Genomic DNA, 20,956 nt, shown 5'->3' on the forward strand with positions numbered 1-20,956 from the left:
TAATTACAAGTTCAATGTTAGGACAGAGTTTTCCTATGTGATATTGAGGAATGAGAGGATATCTTTGCCTCCTCAGCCAAAAGAACCATTTGAGGGACAATCATTTGAGATTATCAGTGATGGATATCCAGTAGCAATCCAGTTGAAAAGGTGGAGAGTGATAGTTTGTTGTGAGGGAATATCATTTCTATGCATGCTTGACAGAAAAAAGTTAGGAGAAAACATATAGGTATGGAGACCAAGGGAAAAACCTGTAAAAACGGGAAATCTGAAATAAGTTCGCCAGTATAAACATTTAATTACTTATGTTTCTATCTTTTCTTTACAAAGGAAAATTCAAGAGCAAAACCAAGAAAAAATATAAAAATATATATTCTAATAAAAATATTTTAAAATCAAACAACATATCCTATATACAGTAAGTTAATTTTAAAAGACAACTTAATTTCCATATTTTTCACGTGAATGTGAAAGATTGTGTGTTAAATACATATGATAAAGAACATATGGTCAGGGTCCTGGATATATGGGAAATCATGCCAACTATGAAAAAGAACTAAAGGTTAGCCAACATGGACTTACTTCTTAATCTTGACAGCGAAGTATTACTCAGAGGCTCTCATGAAAACCAGAGACACATCTATATGAGATGCTGCCAGACTAAAAGAATTTCAGGTCAGGGTATCAAGTAAACCAGAAAATTGAAATGGCAGGCCCTTCGGGAAGCAAAAGACTCCCACCTCCCCCAATCCTCTCAAAAGTTAGCAAAGAAGAGTGCCTACGAGATGCTGGGAGCAGTCCTTAGAAATAATACAGAGGAATTCAAGAGAAAGCCTACCCAACATCTGTGTGGAGGTGGAACCAGCTCCCTTATGAGAGATTGTGGGGAGGTTGGGAATGTAATGGAGGGAGAACAGACATAAACAATCATTACAAGGAAAGTTTGTTGACAGTTTATCTTAAAAATTGCAATTTAACTCAGGTGGGAAGTGTTTTAAACTACTCAGAAACTTCATTTTAAAGGACTCATTTATAGTGAGGGTTGGAAATTCATTATATAGTGAATTCTACAATTCTAAGGCTAGCATTCAGGATACCTTATGATGTCTATGCTTCCTTGACCTTGTTCAGCTTTGAGGGGCCTGATACAATCAACTAAAAGAAAAGTATTACTGTATCAGAAAAATCTCCTCCAAGGACAAAAATTAGATGCCTATTTCAGAAACAGGTCTAGGAGGTTTGGTAAGTATATGTTAAGCTTAGGCAAGACAATTTTTTACTGGACTGGATATGACCTGGATGTGACTGAATATGTCAAATCATGTGACATCTGCTAGAGAATGGAGAATATCAAGGACTGTATGAAGATCCCACTGCAATATTTTTGTAATGTTCAATTTCCAGATTGATAAAAAATAAAGCAAACTAAAAATGTCTCTCTCCTCTAAATAGTTAAAACTTGGTTACTGAATTCTTAGCATAAAGTGTCAGCAGAGCATAGCATGAAGATAAAACTTCTATTCAAGAATATAACAACAAATGAACTTGCCAGTTTTTGTTTCCATACAAAGTTGTGCAATATCCTTATCTGGGATTTTCCCTTCAAATATGTTGCTGGGAAAGATATTCAGTTATTCCAGGATATCTGTAATTGATTTCTAATCAGTATGAGGAAGAAGAAAACATCAATATCTTCCAAGCATCAACATTTGTCATTTTAGATGACAGAACACCCAGCCTTGATTCCTAGTACAGCAAAATCTGAGAAATACCCCAAATCAATAAAAGGCATGATAATATGGTATACACATTCCGGGGATGCACATTCAAACCGGGAAATCAGTATTGGTCTTCAGCCTGGGTAGGCTAATTCATAATATAGTCACAGGAATGTAAATCAGTGTGTTGAAGCAGCAGTCTAATAACAAATTTAAAATCTCTAAAAAAGAGATGTAGGCAGAAGGGATAGATTGATCCACAAGAGGGCATAAGCCTGGGAAGGAAATACATTTTATGTGGACATAATAAAAAAACTGAAACAACTTGCTCTGATGACCTGCTGAAGCAGCTTGAACAGGGTTGTCAAACTCGATTTCAGACTTCCCTCAGACCCTCCTTCACTCTCATTATAATCTCCTTCCTTCCTTTTTTCCTTCTCTCTTCCTTCTCCTTTCTTCTTCCTTCCCCTTTCCTTATTTTCCCTTCCTTGCTTTCTTCCCTTTCCTTGTTTTTCTTTGTCTTTCCTCTTTACCATTCCCATTTCCTGTCCCTTCTTCCATGCTCAAATGCAAAAGTGGAAACATTTCTCCTTTTGTTTTGTTTTTAGTTTGTTTTGCTAGCCCACTGCCAGTGAAAATGGAGCTCAGGGGGCAATGGCCTCCTACAGCCCTCTGCCAGCAAAAATGGGCCCAGTTTTAGCTGGCAGAAGGCTGCAGAAGGCCATCATGGCCAAAAACAGGGACTGATGGGGCTGGGCGCGGCCTCCCCAGGCTCCATTTTTGCTGGCAGAGCAGTGAAGAAGGCCATCATGGCTGAAAACAGAGCTGCAGGACCCCCTCCCCTGGCTCTGTTTTTGCTGGCAGAGACACCGCAGGTTGGTCCTTTGCTGTTTGTAGGGCAGCCCTGCGGGCCAAATGTAAACACCACACAGGCCAAATCTGACGCACATGCCTTGAGTTTGACACCCCTGAGCTAGAATGAATCAGGCACACTTTCTTTTCTTTTTTTTTTTTGAAAATTTTATTGATTTTTAAAAACAAACATAAACAAAACATAAAACATAAAAACATAAAACATCTTTTTTGAAAGCAGCTTGATCCCGGGTTACATCTCTTCGTACAGACACAAATTCAAGTTCATGCTCATTTTTATATACCATTCCATATCTTATTACCATTCTACATTTTCTATATAGCTTCTCCCCTCTTTTAACTTTCTTAATTTTATTTTATTTATTTCATCTCAATTCAGATCATTATACTTATATTCTTTGTCTGTCCTGTTTCAGCTGTCTATTATCTTTTCTCATTGAACAAAATTTCTCCTGTAATCACTGATTGGAGTATGACGCCTTTATATATTTCCCCTAAAATTATAACACTTAATATAATACATAACTTCCGTTCGGATTCTGCTTGGTACATTCTAAAACTACACACTGTATTTTAAAAAAAGAAAAAAAATATGAATATATAATATAATTAAAACAACAATCCGTACCAATTCAATTCTATCGTTAATATTAATATTCATTTAAATCTTAAACATTTTACACATTACTTTTCAAATAGGTATCATACTTCTATGGGAACACTTATAAACTTTCCATAGTTACTTCCCCCCCCACTTCACTTTTATTTTATAAAACATTGAGTAATTAAAATGTTCCCATTCCTTCCTAATTCAATTATCTCATTTATTTCATTTCATTTATTTTGTTCACAAAAGTTTCACTGAATTACACTGACTATTTTATCCCACTTCTTAATCATATGTTGTTTCCAATTTTCTAACATAATTTCTAATATAAATATAACAATACAATCTTATGTACCTTTGCAGAATCGCTTTTTCAGTTAAATTTTCACCCATTATCTCTGAATAAGTCCTGTTTCTTTACATCTTGCTCCAAACCTTTGTAACTTCTCTTCCCTTCCTTCCTCCCTTGCTTCTTCTCTCTCCCCTTTTTACCCCCTTGTCTCTCCACCTCCATTTCCCTCTTCTGTATTACCCTTTTCTGTTGCTTTCTAACATTATATCCACTTTTCACATTATTTTTCCCTTTTTGGCTGTTTTTTTAGGTCTTAAATTTTCCATTCTCTTTCCCCCCCTTTCCCCTTTCTTCCCCAGATAAAGTTACTTGTTCATTAAAGATGGCTTCTTCTTTGTCCCAATCTTCTTGTTGCGCAGTCTTTTCTTGTAGTTTCTCATAAGTACAGATCGCCATTTCTAAGAATTGAAAAACGGAGCCAAAAGAGCTCTTCCCTTCTTGTTCCTCTTCTTTATATTTTTTAAATTCCATTTTCAGTTCATCCACAAGTGATACCATTGTAGAATTTTTTTTAAACAACCACCCAATTGTTTTTAGTCATTCAAATATAATTTCCAGAAGTCCCAAAGTCACCAAGCAATCCAAATACAGACAAGCTGTTTCTTTTAACACTTTCTTCTTTTTTCATTTTCTCTTCCTGGGGTTACTATTTAGTTGCAAAATTCCAGTTAAAATGTATCTTTTAAAGTCTTATTAAGATTTAACTTTAGATTCTTTTGAATTCCAGGCAGACTCCTCCTTCCAAATCCTGCCCTTATTCTTTTCCTCTCCCTTCCCATTTATAGCAAGAAAAAAATTTTTTTTAGTGTTCAGAAATCTTTGTTGTCCCCTTGGCATTTAATTATATTTTCAGTTTAATTACCTATTGGTGCCAAAGCGGATTTTTCCGATTTCTCATTCATCTCTTTTCGCTGTCAACGTAAGGAAGGAGAGTGAAAAAAAACCTTTCCCTTTTCACTTTCATTCGCTGCTTCCGAGTCTTCTTTGGGAGCGATGTATCTTTTATAAAATTTAAATTCCAGGATACCTTAGTTGTTGCTTCTTATCCCGGTCAGCCAAAACTTTCACTTCTTAACTTCCTCCTGCACTTTCTTTTCCGGATGAGTGCTTCTTTTGAGGCGGCCATTTCTGACCGCCGCTCTTACTGCCTTCGGGAAAGGGAGTTTAGCCAGCTGAGGAGGAAAGATGAGGCTTTCCTCAACCCTGCTGGGATCTCCCCCCTCTTCACCACCTCTACGGGGTGACTTAGCCCCAAAGCCAGCTGGCTCGGGGCGCTCCAGCGGCGAGACCAGGCAGAAACCACGCACGATCGTGGATTCCTGCCTGCCACCGAAGCCCTGCAAACTGGAAGTCCCCGAATCAGGAACACTTTCATGCTGGACTCAACCTACAGCTGCTGTCAGATTTCCTTGCAGGAAATGGCAAAACGTCAGTCTTCCAAATTTATCACAGGCTGATTACATTTAAAACTTAGTTGAAGTTTGATCCAGCAACTTACACAACTGCCTATGTAAATAGCAGGACCATCTTTTCAACCACCCAAGAACAACATCTAAAACATCTGGAATTGGTATTCCAATTTTGCCAGTAATGGAGGAATGCTTCTACCTAGTCTGTCTGTCAACAGATTTCTTACAAACTGGTAAGTCTAAATAGTGACGGGCCCACAACAGATCCTTTACCAGGCATGATATTCCCCTCTGAAAAAAAAATCGGGCCGGCCAAAAGAGACCCCGCGCCACAAGCCAAGAAATCGCATACAACACCAACGCTACATACCCTTCCTTTCCAGCCGGTCACATGTGGATCAGCTCCAGAGCTGGGCAGCCGCTTCCCTGGGGGCGGGGCCGAGGCCGCCGCCCGGGGAGCGCCCGCTGCTTTCCCTCACCTGGGCCGGGCGGTGGCATGTTGCACGGAGAGATGGATGGTCCGTGGCTGCCCAGCTCCCTTTTCCTGCCGCTCAGCGGCCTCCGCTCGCACCGCCCAGGCTCTGCTCAGGTGTCCGGCTGGGGCTGTCAGGAGTTGCTACCATTGGTGCGGCTCCGCACGGCTCCAGTCCCGCGTTGCCTTGGGAATGGAAAGGCAAAACGGGGAGCTGCTGCGCCTGAGCCTCCGGTGCCGCTGCTGCTGTTGCAAAGTGCCGCCGCGGCTCTTCCTTTTTGCCTTTCCCTTCCTGAGGCAACGCGGGGCTGGAGCCGTGCCGGCGGTAGCAACTCCTGACTCAGGGGGCCTCCGAGGGGAGGGGAAGGAGGAGAAGAAGGGGGGGAAAGGGGGGGTGATTTCCAAAAAAATCGGAATTCCGATTTTAATCGGAAGAATATCATGTCTGTTTACACTCCATACAATACTTTCTCCCATTGTGGAAAGTAATGCTACACACACCACCAAAGTGATGGAACTGGATTTTGGGTTCTTGACAACCAAGTTGTCTTTACAACTGGATACAGGATCCTGCAGCCATGTCACTGTTTTGTGAGTTCTTGTTGGTTTCTGGCAAAAAAATGATCATTCAGAAAAGTGGGTTCACACAATAGTGATGTTTGCTTAATTACCACAGATTTGCTTAACAATTGTGATTTACTTACAATGATCACTGAAAAAAATGTCATAAAATCAGATCCTGTAATGACCCAGGACACAGCACAGAGGTAACATAGGCAGCTAGCAGTTCAACCTACCCCTTTATTGCTCGAAATTTCCCCAGACGCACCCATGTTTCTGACAAGTCCAAGAGCAAAATGATGACACACCCACCCATACACCTCAAGCAGCCTCTGGCTGCAAATAGTCCAGCCCAAAGCTGTGAGCACCACGGCTGCAAAGCAAGAAATCTAGCAGGGCAAGTTGAGGAGTCCAGGAATCAAAGGAGCAAGGCGAGTAACCAGAAATCCAGAAAGAATATAAGGAATTCAGGAAAGTTCAAATGTCGGCATTCAACTCTCCATGAATTCAGTGTTCGTTCCCAACAAATGCCTCTCCCCACAGCATCTCCTTAAGTCTCAATCTCCAGATGTGCCTTGTGAAGAAGGGCAGGGTGCTCTCCTCCTGAGTAGCCGGGTCAGTCTTGCCTTCTCGCTTTCTTTCTACTCTCCTTGCTCAAGGATCAGGAGAGGGGTGTCCCTGCTCACTGCTTGAGCTCTGTCTCTCATGTTCACTATTTAGCTTCTCTTGGTCATCTTGCCCCCGTTCCTCCCTGCCTACAAGCCGTCTCAATCCTGAAAGGCCCTGGCCTGAGTGGGGCTACTCCTCCACATTTTCCTCCGAAACCAACAGTGGCCCCTCGATTTTTGTCGGCTCCAGTTCTAGCTTGTTTTCCCCCACAGATTCAGGGTCTGATGGGGACATGACAGATCCAGTCGTAAGAGTGCCCTGACTTATTATCTCAATAACCATGGACTGGAAATCCAATCCTAACTGCATTCATAAGTCAGGGACTATCTGTAATGCTACACTTTTTGCATGTTCCATAAGTGTTAAGTGTCAGTTATTAGTATATCTATTCATAACTATTTCTAAAAATTATAAAAGTCTTAAACCAACCTAGGACAGAAAATTAGCGAATGGCCTACAAAGCACAATTCTACATTCACCGACACTAACCATTTTCTAGTTCACGTTCAACCTTATATGATTGGAATCATGTATGCAGGGAGATTACACACACACATTAAAATTAAAGAAGGGCTTGTTCCATCTTCCCAGAAGCCTCACAATTAACTGAACGGAATCCCCAAGAACTTCAACAGGAAATTTAGGAATAATTTAAACAGGAAAGATTTCAGGAATTTGCTGAAAAGATAGGTAAAATGCTTAGTTAGAAATAAACTTGAATTTATTTTCCAGGTGTGGGCTTGTACCTTTGTTTCTAGTCATAATTACAAGTTTTGTGTCGTGTGTTTTATAGAACCTGGCATTTTGTAAGAGCTGCCTTTCAATTAGGATCAGTCCAGCATCATCGTGTGTGTGTGTGTGTGTGAGAGAGAGAGAGAGATAAGAGGCTGCACGAGCCGTGACTACACAGGAGGCTAATGGAAAAGAGATCAAAATACAAACGACCCAGGAGATTACAACGCAGGACCCAGGATACCACAACAAAAGAACTCGTAAGCCCATCACATAACCCATTACCCAAGCCGTTAAAACACAAGAGGCTAATGAAAAAAAGATCACTACAAAACAAACGACCCAGGAGATTACAGCACAAGATCCAGGATATCTCCACAACAAAACTCACAAGGCCATCACACAGCCCATTATACCAACATCAACTCCATCAACCAATCAAGAGGCAGCAGTGCAGCCAACCAGCCCAGCACACCAGCCCCCACCACCAGTATTTATGGAGAGACGGCAGCTCCGATCACACACTGCTTGCAGTGGCACGAAGCCGAAAGCACCAGCCTGAGGATGGCGAGTGGGACCTCGCCGAAACGTCGCCAAGATACTCTTAATCTTACATGGGAAAAGACCCAAACACACCTAGACCTACATACCTGTATCTGTGAAAATCTATGAAAATATACATACATACATACATACATACATACATACATATACATACATACATACATGGATCTTTGGTTATTCGGGTTTTGTCCCGTGTAAGATTGGAAGTATCTAGGCGACGTTTCGATGAAGTCTCATTCATCATCTTCAAGGCTTGTGTCTTTAGCTTTGTGCTTCTCAGAGTAATGTGAGCTTGCAGCTGCTTCCTTTTAACTGCTAGTGGGGGTGTGACTTGATTGGGTGGGGGCTTGGCTGTGTTCTGATTGGGTGGGGTGTGTTCTCATTGGTTGGGGTTTGGCTGTGTTCTGATTGGTTGGGGGTTGGCTGTGTTCTGATTGGTTGGGGGTGTGTTCTGTTCAGGTGGGGGCTTGGTTGTGCTCAGGTTAGTCTTAGTTGCTGGGGATTTGAGCTGGTGAGCTGTGATCCTGCTGTTTGGCTTCGCGTTCGTGGTGGGCGTCAGTTCGCTTCATGCATGGGTCGGAGGGGTTTGAAGCGGGTAGTGACGCAGCTGCAGTGTGGCTTCTGGTCCGTGGTCGTGTCTCATCTTCTGTGTGGGTGTGAGTCTGCTTTCTACGTGGAAGTGTGGTGGTAGCATCTTGTGTGGCCCTCGTGGGTGTGGGTCTGGTGTCATTCTTCATGTTAGGTACTCGTCTGTTCACGAGGGTGGGTTTCCAAATGGCTGGTAGGCGGGAGGTCTCATCTCGTTTATTCATGCTGTGTGGGCGTTTTTCTATCTCTATGGCTTCTCTGATTATTCTGTTGTTGAAGTGTTCGGTTTTGGCGATAGTTCTGGTATTTTTAAAGTATTCAGCTTTGTTTGGGTATTTTCCCATGTCATTGTGGTTGTGCTTTTAAAGTTGTAGCAACGTTTCAGCAGAATCTCATCTGCCATCATCAGGCTGATATATATATATGTATATACATACATACATACATACATACATACATACATACATACATACATGTTTTCTTAAGTTTTCAGGTACTTACATGTATGGTATTCAGCTTTGTTCGGGTATTTTCCCACGTCATTATAGTTGTGCTTTTAAAGTTGTAGCAACGTTTTGGAAGAATCTCATCTGCCATCATCAGGCTTGTATGATGAGATGGCAGATGAGAGTCTGCCGAAACGTTGCTACAACTTTAAAAGCACAACTATAATGACATGGGAAAATACCCGAACAAAGCTGAATACCATACATATAAATACCCACGAAAACTTATATATATATATACACACACACACACATTATAATATAGCTCAATATTTCCCAATATTCTAAACCTGTTATTGATTACACAAAGATCTTAATTTTTGACAATAATGATATTGTCAATTATTTCATTAATCATTAATCATTTCATCAGACACCTTCATCACTAAATGTTCTTATCTTTAGTTGGATTTATATTATCAGTTAAATTTACTGTGCAATGCATGACCTCCTTTTCTATGAACTTCGATCGTCTCTATTGTATCAGCCACTGTCTCTGTCTTTAACACTACTGAGTGAAAGTGGTCCGTAATTAGTAATCAGTTCCACAAAGTTCTTAAACACCTCTTCCGGCTTCTTCCCGTTCTGACTCCAAATGTCTTGAATCTATTTAGTTCTATTTTGTCTGTCGTCTCCTTGTTCGCTATTCGCTCTATTTCAGAAAATTAGTTAGCTTGGGCAAGACCTTCAACCCAACACCGTTTTCACCACCACCAAATCGCTGCTGCTTTTCGAGCTCCAACCCGATTTCTCTTGGAGATTATCTCTTTCACCCTTTACGATTTACGAACCTTCTTTTCAGGCTGTCACTTTTCATCACTCTTGATCCTCACACTGCAGAGTCCGATCGATGCCATTCTGTTATTTATGCTTCTTTTCAATTGGATTCAGATCCGTCATTAAGAAATGACAGGCGCTTGCACACTGGACTAGAAGGGTATCCCTTCGTCGCAGGGGCAGTCGCTCTCCACCACACTGTCCTCGGGTTTCCCTACTCCATTTTGAATCTCTTCAAGACTTGCGTAGCCCTGTGGGGTCCCCCCAACGTATAGTTTTGGAGTAAAGGAATGGAGCCCATTCTTCTTTCCCCACACGGTCACAACGTCACCACCGGAAGTCTCCCAAGTCCAACTTCTCCCTTGTCAAATCTCTGGAGAGGAGGAAGGGGTGGCGGGGGAGATGAGTGAGGGAAGGCTGCCCCAACAAGCCAGCATCCTTCTCACACACAACTGGAAACAGGAATTTCCTTTTGAGAAGGGCCAGTCTTCCTCATGAAGGACAGGGAGCGCTTGCTCTCCAGAGATCTATCAAGGCAGAAAATTTTCTCTTCCATGCTTCCACATACAGCAGCATTGTCCTCCACTTCCTGCTTTGCTGGAAGGGGACACCAGACAGGGAAATGCCAATGATGTCTGGGATTGGAACAACATCTCCTTTAGCATGCTGTGCACACAATTCCAAATTTGGAAACTTTTATTCACATCTGAATTTGCAAACTGCCAATCATGTCTGGGCTTGGGGAGAAGGTCTTTTCCTTTCTCTGTGGATAAAAGTCCCCAAATTCAGCATATGGTGTGTGTGTGTGTGTGTGTGTGCGCGCGCATGTGCGTACATATACATGTGCGCGCTTGGCTGCCAGCAGTTTGAGGAGGCAAGGAGCTTGTGGGGCACCAAATTGTCCCTACATTGAGTTGGCTGGTGTGACTTATTTTGTCTCGACCCACCGTTCTGTCAGTCATATCTAGCGAGCAGCGTTGAGCCTTCCATACCCACCCAGCCATGACCACCCAGTTGCGGCAACCCAGCTGTGACCACCCAGCCATGCCCACTTGGCCATTGTGAGCTATCATAGACTTACATGCAGCTGGCCCTCAGAGGGCAAATATAATGCTGATGTGGCCCTTGATGAAATTGAGTTTGACACCCCTGATAAAAAATGCTGAAACAGATGTAAAAAATTGTCTGGCCACAAATTGTACCTGTTGGATCAGAAAGATATATGGATCAGAATTACTTCCAAATCTACTATTTTCAGAAGAGTGTGATTCTATCCCAGAATTATGATCCATTCAACAATGACTACTTTTGTCTTAGTTAGCTGTTCTCCATATTAATTAGGTGGAATTTGCTTACCAAAACACTAGAATGGAATCAGACTCCCTTTGAAAAATCATCAAACTATACAGTATCAGCGTTCCAGAGAAAATCCATTCCTTCCAGTAACTCCAAGACACACACCATCTCAAAGCAAGTTTATTAGAACAGTACCTGGCACATACTGGGGAAGTCCAGAACTGATTTTGTCCCCGGCTTCCCCACACAGTCCCAAGCTACAACCCCCACCTTTTTTCCCTCATCATCAGATCACGTGCATCAATCCCACAGTAAGTTTTATTCTTCTCTGCACCACACTCTGTACCTTGAACTATCAAAATAATATATTTTGTCTACTAAGAGCTACTCAATTTACATCACCCCCCTCACACATTTTTCAACTGTGTGGCAGCAATGAATTCCATAGATGACAGGTGTCCCCCCTTGAAATACCCTTCTCCTATAAGAAAATAAGAAACAAAATACAACCAGGGGTTAATGCATTGTCCTTAACCCCCTCTCCCCACTCCACGAGGACCCTTCAGTTTGTGGGCGAATTCCTCATGGAACTGGCTAACCAATCTATCTGCATGTACATCCCAACTTTTTACCCAAGTAGCATCTGATATAGGGTAAGCCTTCCATAAGACCAAATATTGTAACCATCCTCAGTGTAATCTAGAATCGAGGATTTTCTTGATTTCATAAGGTGTCTCACCCTGTACGGTTAACGGTTTAGGGGAAGCAATTGGTATTGGTCTTATCAGTGATGTAACAGCTGGTTTTAATAAACTACTATGGAACACTGGGTGAATTCTTCCTAATAGTCAGGGAAGACAATTGGACCGTGACCGGATTGATTATTTTTGAAATCGGGAATGGACCTAAGAATTTTGGGCACAACTTCTTACTAGGAAGTTTCAATCTAAGATATTTGCTTGCCAAATATACTTTGTCTCCTACTTTAAACAGTGGTTGGAGGGGTCTATGTTTGTCCGCCTGTTTTTTGTAATCTTTTGCAGCTTCAAAGCTTTTTTTGTATCCTCCCAACCTTTTTTTAATGAGTTCATCCATTCTGTTAGCGACATGGATGTGGGAGGTTCTTTAGATAATTCTGGCATAGGGACAAATTCCATGCCAGTGTTGATTTGGAATGGAGTCAAGCTTGTGCTGCTATGTAATGCATTATTATAAGCAACCTCTGCAAATGATAATAATTCAGCCCAGTTTTCCTGTTTATAATTTACAGAGCATCTAATGTATTGTTCAACCATGGCGTTCGCCCTTTCTGCTGCTCCGTTGCAAGCCGGATGGAATGCTGAGGATAACCCTTGGGAGGACCCAATAGACTTTAAGAACTCCCTCCAGAACTTAGCAGTAAATTGTACCCCTCTGTCTGATAATATTCTATGAGGTAGTCTATAGATGTGCTTAACGAACAGTTTTGTAAGCATTTTTGCAGATGGAAGTCCTTTGCAGGCTGTAAAATGGGCCTGCTTAGAGAATAAGTCAATAACAGTCCAAATGATTGTATTCCCCCCACTCTCAAATAATTCTATGATAAAGTCCATTGCGATATCTTCCCACGGCTGTGTTGGTTCAGCTACTTGTTGGAGGAGTCCAGGGGGTTTTCTAGTTCTGTGTTTCATCGTGGCACAAATTGAGCAACTTTTTATATAGTCCTCTATGTCAGGTTTCATTTTTGGCCACCAGAACTGTCTCTTGACTAAATGTAGGGTTTTTAAGAACCCGAAGTGGCCCCCCAGCCGCGAGTCGTGGTTACGCTTTATTAGCACTAGTATTAGGTTGGCGGGTACATAAAGTTTAGTTCCTTTCCAAGCCAGTCCCTCATTCATTGTTAATTCGGTTTGATGGTCCGAAAACCAGGGATCGGTCAATAGGGCAGCTATCAACTCCATGGTCAGTTTGTCTTCCAGGCATTTGGAGTTATGGTTGGCTTGGCCTGGAGTGGTTACTTGGCCTGCCGATTGAGCTTCTGATATCAAAGCCTGTACTATTTCCTCTCAGTGACTGTCAAATTGGGGTTTCCTGGAGAGGGCGTCTGCCAAGATGTTTTTCCCTCCGGGGATATATTTCATGTTGAAGTTGAACCGCTTGAAGTATTGAGCCCAGCGGACTTGTTTAGGAAATAGTTTCTGAGGGGTCTTTAGAGTCTCAAGGTTTTTGTGATCAGTCCACACCTCAAACGGCTCCTTCACCCCTTCTAGGAAATGGTTCCAAGTCAACAAAGCCCATCATACTGCAAATGCTTTTTTCTCCCAGACTGTCCATCTTTGCTTGTGTCCATTAGCTTTTTGGACACATAAGCACAAGGCATCAGTCGGTTCTGAGAGTCCTTTTTGTACCAGAACACTACCACCACATCACTAAGCATCAGCTTGGACTATAAAAGGTCTGGTTGGGTCTGGGTGCTGGAGAATGGGCTCAGCTGCAAAGAGGTGCTTTAAGGTTTCAAATACTTTCTGACAGTCCCTGGTCCAAGCAAGGGGTTGACTGGGATTCGGTTTGGTGGGTGAAGGGCCCATTTTAATAACTCTGTCAAAGGAAGGGCAACCTCGGCAAAAGAAGGAATTAATTGTCTATAGAAATTGGCAAAACCCAAAAAGCTTTGAAGTTGCTTTTGGGTTTTTGGTGGTTGCCAGTCCAGCATGGCTTTCACTTTTCCAGGGTCCATCTCAATTCCCAGGTTGGATATTCAGTAGCCTAAGTAATCTAGCAACTCCTTGTGGAATTCGCATTTTGACAGCTTTACATATAACTTGGCAGCTAGAAGTTTTCAGGACTTGTCTGACCAATTTGACATGTTCCTCAATTGTTTTGCTGAATATAAGGATGTCACCCAGGTATATGAGGATCCCCCGGTACAGGTGTGGATGTAACACTTCATTGATGAGTTGCATAAATACTGCGGAGGGCCTCCTGAAGTCCGAAAGGCTTGACTTTGAATTGGAAACTACCCAAAGGGCAGTTAAAGGCTGCTTTCCATTCATCTCCCTCTTTTATGCAGACTCAGTAGTAAGCTTCTCTCAGATCTAGCTTGATGAAGATCTTGCCTTTTGACAGATGGTTTAATAAGTCCTTCATAAGGGGGAGATGATACATGTTTTTGACGCACACAGCATTCACGCCCCTAAAATCAACACATAATCTCAACTCGCCATCTTTCTTTTCCTAGAACAGCACTGAAGCGGCCAATTTAGATTTGGCAGGTTCAATGAAACCTCTTTCCAAATTGCTATCAATGTATTTCCTTAATTCAGTCATTTCAGCCGGTGTCATGGAATACATTTTTGGTTTTGGCAGTTTTGCTCCAGGTTCTAATTCTATGGCACAATCCGGGGGTCGATGGGGAGGTAAAATATTACATTCCTCTTCACTGAATGCCTCAGCCAAGTCTCTATATTGTCTGGGCACCTGTGGAGTACCTGGAAGAGGGTCCGAGGCGGTGGTTGCTGCTTCAGTTTTTGGACCCAGGTTGGATGGTGGTTTCTTAGTGGGAGGAAGGGGGGGAAATGGGCCCACTCCAATGATGATTTTCCGGAATCCATCCTCCCACTTGATGGTAGGGACCCATTTATCTAGCCAAGCAAGTCCCAATATGACAGATTCTGACATTCTTGGAGCTACTATAAAACATATGAGTTCGCAGTGAGGACCCATCTGCAGTTTGATTGACTCTGTCACTTGGGAGGCTGGGGTCCCCCCAATTAATGTCCCATCCACTTGTTTGAATGTGATTGGGCATTTTAGTGGTTTAGTCTTTATGCCCAATTGTTCAACGATGGGGAGCCCAATAAGGCATCTAGAGCATCCGGTATCTATGACCGCTTCTAATTCCCCTGCCTCCCCCGTGACAGGCACCACTAACTTCACTTTGACAGTAAAAGGTGTGATGGGTGCACACCATAGGATCATCTTCATCAGTGGATTGTCCAAGGAGGCTGTGTTGGTCTGGAAGGTTGCTGCTTTCTTCTGCGTGGAGAGGACCCTCTATGGCAGGGGTTCCCAACCTGGGGTGCTCGCACCTCCTGGGGGTGCGAGACGATATTCCAGGGGGTGCGAGAAAAGTCCAGGTAAATAATAGGATATTGGCTATATGTTGGCATTTTTATTCCAGGGGGTGCGAGGTTCGAGTGAAATTTTATTCCAGGGGGTGCAATGTTCCAGTGAAATTTCTTTAGGGGTGCAGGGTGAAAAAAAGGTTGGGAACCACTGCTCTATGGTATGTCTAGCAAAGCAGGTAGTGTCGGGGGGCTTTCTTTGACTCTTCCGGCCCCTGGTGGCTGTATCAGACCTCGGTTGTGGAGCTTGTAGAACAGGTGCAGGGGCCAGACAGTCGGCTGCTCTATGGCCACCCTGGCCACAACGATAACACTTTATCATTCTGGTGGTTTGGGTGGGAGCAGTTTCAGCAGGTCTGGTCAGTGTCGCCTGGCCACAGTTCTCCTAGGAGGACCTTCAGGTAGGGGTGTTTTTTGCTGGTTGATGTTGCAGTCTGAATTGAGCATGGCTGCATACCATGCTTGCAGTGTCTCTGGTATTCCCCTAATGCCGCAGGCCTTCTTTACTTTTGGGTTAATGGCATTTTTTAAAAAGCGCAAGATTAATTTTTCAGGCCAATCTATGAGGTGGCTTGCAACCCTTTTAAAGTCCCATATAAACTCTGATAAGAATCGTTTGCCCTGTTTCATTTCCATTAATTTGTCCTCATTTTCAGCCACTCTATTACAATTCTCAAATTTGAGTCTCAGCGATTGAAGGAACACATTAATATCCTCTAGTTCTGGGGCCTGTTCGTAGTGCAATTGCGCCACCCAGTCAGAAGCATCCCCCTCATTCATCCCATCTGTTATTGCAGTAACTAGATCCCATTCAGTTGCATATTGGTCTCCAAATTGGTCTATGTGAGACCAGATTTGTGTGAGGAAATAAGAAAATTGTTCAGGGCGCCCATCAAAATTGGCCCTGAACTTCATCTGGTCTCTCTGGGGCCAGGCCGTTGCTGGCACTGGCATCCACTGGTACTGGATCCACCCTTGACCAGGATAAAATCCCCACCCTGGAGGGATACTTTCTGCAGGGGGTAAATTTCCTTCTGGGTGTAGGGGAGAAGAACATTGCCACATACCTGTATTAGGTTGCATCTCTCATCTCTCCCTTGAAATCTGATCCTGTTGGCCTTCCGATATAATTGGAGCTTCATGCCTTGATGGCTTGATGGAATGAATTCTTTAGGCAGCTTTCTCTCTGGTCCTGTCTGACAACTTCTCCAGGAATCTGTGTCTTCGGGCCGGGCTCCTAAAGCTTGTCTCTCTTCCACATGCCTTAACTCCTCCAAAGGGGGGGCTGGGGGCTTCAATTAATCTTCCAGCGGGGCCTCCCCAATGCCCTTCTGACGCACCTCCCGTGCTGGCTGAGTATTCGGATTGATTCATAGTTGAAACAAATCCTGGGGGTCAACCACCCCGACAGCTCCCTTGTTAGAGTTCCGGACTAATGTCAGCGTTCCAGAGAAAATCCATTCCTTCCAGTAACTACAAGGCACACGCCATCTCAAAGCACTTTTATTGGAACAGTACCTGGCACATATTGGGGAAGCCTGGAACTGATTTTTTTCCCAGCTTCCCCACACAGTCCCCAGCTACAACCCCCACCTTTTCCCCCTCATCACCAGATCACGTGCACAAATCCCACAGTAAGTTTTATTCTCTGTGCCACACTCTGTAACCTTGAACTATCAAAATAATATATTTTGTCTACTAAGAGCTACTCAATTTACATCACCCCCTCCCACATTCTTCAACTGGGTGGCAGCGATGAATTCCATAGCTGACATACAGGCTATAACCATTCTTTATATAATCTTAATTTTCCTGGTAAAGCAGGGATGTTAAACTCAAGGCAGGAGGGCTGGATCTGGCCCGCATGGTGCTTAGATCTGGCCCACAGGGCCACCATGGAAACAGTGAAGGACCAACCTGCGGTGGCTCTGCCAGCGAAAACAGAGCTCAAGAGGGCTGCACACAAGCCTCCCAACCTCTGTTTTTACTGGCACAGCACTCAGGCCACTACAGGCGCTCCCAACACAAGTGACGTTGAGCTGCTCCCCCCCAGACACAAGGTCAAACACAACCCTGATGTGGCCTTCAATGAAATTGAGTTTGACACTCCTGTGGCAGAGCATCTACATTTCCATTTGCTCCTAGAGATGTTCTTGGACTTGCCCGGTTTTGTATTTGAATCTAAACTGAGCAAGAATTCCTAGATGATTCTTTGCAGTTTTCTGATTAATTCAAAAAGATTTAATTAATGATGAATGAATGATGAAGGCAAAGCAAGGAAAAATACAGATTGTTTTCTTCAAATAATTTACCAGTCATGCTGTCTGATACAATCCTATAACAAAAAACTACCCTAGTACTATCCCAGTGCTATTTAGGAAGAACAAAACTGATGACCAGATTAAATCATGGAAGGAAGTTCACAAGGCATCTAGTTCAACTTTCTGCCAATGAAAGAAAATTATGTGACAGAACCTCTCAGAAGTGACTATCTAGCCTCTGCTTACAATTTATCCATGTTATACTATCAAGAAATTCTCTCATCTTTAATCATGTACTAATTGTTTTTTAGCTTTATACATTTTCATGTTTATCTATCTTATTTTTTTTAACTTCTGGCCTTAGGCTGTAATTTAAAAAATGATATTATTTAATATGAACTATATGGAGAACGACTTCCGAAGCACCTGCAGTTTGAGTACCTCAACACATGCTAGGCATTTTCTGTGAGGGATAGAGGTGGAATGTCACTCTGTATCACAGCCATTTACTGCCCAAAGTGCTAATTTCAACATACTTACACAAATCAAGGAAGAAAATAGTTTGTTCGCAGTAAGGATTTTATTTTTAAAAAACTTAAATAAAAAAAAAGGTCAAAATTATCATATGTTTGGCGTGTAAACAAAAAAGCAGGATAAAAACAAATCTATTTTAAAAAAAACACCCCCCCCCCCCCCCCCCCCCACCCCAAACCCCACCCCCCCACCCCCCCCCCCCCCCCCCCCCCCCTTTTTCTTTTTTTATATTCAAATAAAAAAACAAAAAATTCGCCTCTCATTTACTCAGCCACTTCGTTAACCATTAATGAAGGCACCTAAGGCAGGGGTGGGTGGGAACGGCGCTTAGGGAAGTGGCGACGGGCCCCCGCTTCTTTGACAGTTTCTTCCTGTGCGGGGGGGGGGGGCCCCCGAGAGGGCCCCCCCTGATAGAGAGGGTTTTCCTTCCCCCCCCCCCCCCCCCCCCCCCCCCCCCCCCCCCCCCCCCCCCCCCCCCCCCCCCCCCCCCGATCCCAGCTCACAAGGCTTCTTATAGACCATTGCCCCTATTGGAAAAATGGCTCGCCAATATAACTGTTATCTAGGGTGGGAGCATCAACAGTCCTGAATAGCTTGCAGTTAGAGGAGAAAAAACAACCCATAACATAAGTAAGTGTCTTTGAATTCTGAGCAACGTCGTTAAAACAGATTTGGTGGGGTGAAAAAACTTTTCCTTCTGGATTATATTGTTCTGTTCTGGACCTTACTTGCAACTACCATAATCTACCATCTCAACAGAAAAAAATGCTATTATGACTATGAGACAGAAAATATTCTTTAATGTCTATTAGTCTGGAAGATAAAAGCAAATATCAAGGTAACTTGCAAAGAGGGAGAATATACCTTTTGCTTTTACTACTCGTGATTTATTATCCAAAATTGTTAGGTTTTCAACAAACAAATATGAATATTTCCCCAAAGGCATTATTAACAATTAATAATCATTACACTGGGTGCCTTGTTTACCTGACCTTCTGTAAATTCAGCTGCCTTGTAATTAGGGCCATATTTTGCACATTTATATATTTGTATGCACAGATTTGACTCATTCATTCATCCATTAAAATTTGTTTGACAGACCTAGAAGGATAATCAGGGTACAATTTGTATTTACTGGATTATAGAAAATTGCCCAAACTGTTAAGTTCAAGGAAAACACATTCTTGTCTCTCTCTTGTGACTGATGTAAAAGCAATTACACATCAGAGGATGCCCCAAGACACTCTGAAGGAGCAGCAAAGCTTTTACAATCTGGTGTCTTTCGCAGTATTTTATTCTTTAAAATGGTGACTGGTTTTAAAGACTATCTGGGGGAAAAAAGCAACCTAGCATATCTTGTCTAAGCAATACATTATTCTGTAGTTCAAATAGTAAAGTAATTTCCTAGAAAAGTTAAAATGTATTTACTACTAACTTTGTCAAAAATGAAAAGATTAATTCCTTTATATGTCAGCTTCTCTTGTACAAGAGTTTAGGCTGTTAAAATGTGACATATCAAGCATTTTTTTCTGGAAAAGAGTGAGAATGTTATGTGACATTAAATGAGAAAGGTAAATTAATACTAAAAATATCACAATTAGTATCATTACTATCTTCAAAGTAATAATTATAGTTTATTCAGGACGGAACTTAAATTCAGATTAATTTCAGTACAAATGTGATACCAAATATTTTTACAAAAATATTTGTAAATATTTGTAAACAAAAATTCAGTGGTTTTGAGGAAAGTGAAGGTCACTGATATAATCATCATCTACTGTACTCCAATTTGTGGCCAGGAGTGACACAATCAGATTGCCTATGAGTGTTCAGTGAGTACTGTTTCTTGAACAGGGAGCATCCTTCTTACGATTGCCATTTCTGAGAACTATCAACATGCTCTCTAAATTTCTGATGCTCTCACCATTGCAAAACTGTTCCTTTCCTCTGCAGTCTTCATTTACAAAGTTATAAGGCCATTTATTGATCATTCCAACTGGTAGGGATATTATGTACTGCATTAATACCCCAAATGATAAATTTCCACAAAATTATTAGGATAGTGATTAATCAAGAAGTTTCAAACAAATTGTTTTTCAACTTTGGTTTATATAATGGCAGGGATCTTTCAAGGATGTAGATGAAGAATGTTCCCTAGCAATCAGATAACATCCTGAAAAGATCTAGAATGCTACGATTAGTGTGTAGGCACACGTGCACACACATGTGCACACACACACAGGTACGTATATAAGCATATCTTATTGTACTTATGAAAATATTGTACTTCAAATTTTCTCTTTTTCCTCAAAGTCTTGGTTATTTCCTTCCAAGTCAAGAAATGTATTAAGTTCTTAACTGACCAGATTGAGTCTAATTATTCTGATATTTTGTTAGTGAAAACAGGATGTAAAATCCTTGCTCTAAGATTCACCACAGAATATCTATATACATTTCAGAAGTTAAGTGAAATATAATTTCATATAAAAGTTTAAGCACCTCTGGGTCAAATTATTTTCAATGAATCCCTAAGTAAATAGAGGCTCTGCATGAGATACAGTTAAACATCTTTCTGCAAATTTGCATCCATACATACTATTTATATGCAGTTGTTTACAAATTCAAAATAAGAAAACAGTGAATATGGCAGGTGCAGAAGTTGGACATCCTTTCAGTCAGTAGTTTGTAACATCTCCTCAGGCAGAAATAACAGCTTTCAAACATTTCCTGTAGTCAACTAAGTGTCTTTCTATTTTTGCTTTAGGAATGTTTTCCCATCCTTTCTTGAAAAAGTCTACTAGCTTAGAAATATTCTTAGATGTCTTGACATGCAATGAATGCTTGAGATATCTCCAAAGCTTTTCAATAATATTAAAGTTTGTATATAAGTATTGTATGGTTACTTTGGAAGTATGTTCCAGACTGCTCTTAATT

The 20,956-nt window shown here is 42.0% G+C and overlaps 1 protein-coding gene across 3 annotated transcripts in view; it reads right to left on the reverse strand.

The window, feature by feature from the left end:
- The window catches only part of POLA1 (DNA polymerase alpha 1, catalytic subunit), a 360,204-nt gene that overhangs the window by 160,364 nt on the left and 178,884 nt on the right, over positions 1–20,956 (reverse strand). The window lies entirely within an intron of this gene.

The sequence above is a fragment of the Notechis scutatus genome, chromosome 5 (genome assembly GCF_049901735.1).
Source record: "Notechis scutatus isolate UNSWTSFEM ecotype Mainland chromosome 5, rNotScu1.2, whole genome shotgun sequence".
Taxonomy (NCBI): domain Eukaryota; kingdom Metazoa; phylum Chordata; class Lepidosauria; order Squamata; family Elapidae; genus Notechis; species Notechis scutatus.